At 36.5% G+C, this 1,215-nt stretch overlaps 1 long non-coding RNA gene across 1 annotated transcript; it reads left to right on the top strand.

Moving 5' to 3' along the window:
* Positions 1-18: 18 nt before the first annotated feature.
* LOC107579799 (uncharacterized) lies at positions 19-968 on the top strand. Its single transcript, XR_001608533.1, has 3 exons — positions 19-607; positions 693-767; positions 848-968. It is a non-coding gene; the product is annotated as an uncharacterized lncRNA (long non-coding RNA).
* Positions 969-1,215: the final 247 nt, after the last annotated feature.

The raw sequence follows: 1,215 nt of genomic DNA, 5'->3' as shown, positions 1-1,215 counted from the left end.
TCCCCATTAGATGCAGAGTCTTTTAGCTGCATGATTCTATCCCAGAATGCTTGCCCCCAAATTTGCACTAGTTTAACGCTATAAGCTGGCAGAATACATGGTGCTATATGGACATTGTATTTGTCTTATAAAGAATACATCTAGGTAGGTTGTTTTACTGCAAAAAGCAGCTAAAGATCTTTATAAACATTCATAATTACAAAAGGAGGTAGATGCATATGATTAAGAACTAATAATGTTAACAATAAAAAAAAAAAAAGATGTTAGTAAGGGGTTGTCAGGAAATATTGCAAGAAACTAAACTTCAGGTAAAACAAAAAAACGACTTTTTGGTTTCAACAAGAGAATGTTTTATTTATAAAGAAGATAAAAATTTGGTTTTCTCGATTGACCTGTCCCAAGGTGCTCTGAGGTGGTAGTCATGATATTGTGTTGAGTATGTGTCAATCCACATGCACACTAACCGCACAGGCTTGTTATTTGAAAACTGGTTCTTCCCTTGACTAGGTGCACCTCTCTGCGCAATATAAGAGACAATGAAGAGAAAGACTCTGCGTTCAGAGGAATCTGCACCATGATCACGGTCAACCCTGGTGGTGTGGTGCAGGTACAGCACATTATTCTGACTGATATCTCTCGGAGTGCTTTGATAATTGAAAATGATCCTCTTTGTTTTCTTTACCACTTTATAGGACTTCATATTTTTCTGTGACGCTGTTGCATCCTGGGTGAACCCAAAAGACGATCTTCGAGAAATGTTCTATAAGGTTAGAGCGCTGTGAGATGGGAAAACCTTCAAGATGATTATGGATGCATGCCTCATACTTAAGTGTGTGTTCCCTGTTAGATCTTGCATGGGTTTAAGAACCAGGTTGGAGATGAGAATTGGATACACTTTTCTGACCAGTTTCCCCTTCCACTCAAAGAGAGACTTGCAGCCTTCTATGGGGTGTAGATGTTACCTGATTGAAGAGGTACATTTCCATGAGATTTTCTAAGCTAGCCAATCTAGTTAGTGTTGCAGTTTTTTTGCCATGAAGTATATATTCATGCTTGCTAAATTCAAGTGTATATTTTCTATACTCAAATTTAGCAAGCATTCATCATAACAGTTGATAAAAGTGTATTATATAAAAGAAAATGTCTTATAACTAGGCCTCTGTGCACAGTAACATGCAATATATATGTATGTATGTGTATATATATATATATATA

Source organism: Sinocyclocheilus grahami, unplaced genomic scaffold (assembly GCF_001515645.1).
Source record: "Sinocyclocheilus grahami isolate Dianchi unplaced genomic scaffold, SAMN03320097.WGS_v1.1 scaffold20302.1, whole genome shotgun sequence".
NCBI classification, from domain to species: domain Eukaryota; kingdom Metazoa; phylum Chordata; class Actinopteri; order Cypriniformes; family Cyprinidae; genus Sinocyclocheilus; species Sinocyclocheilus grahami.
The sequence above is the reverse complement of the archived record's forward strand: the minus strand, read 5'-3'. Positions and strand labels throughout refer to the sequence as shown.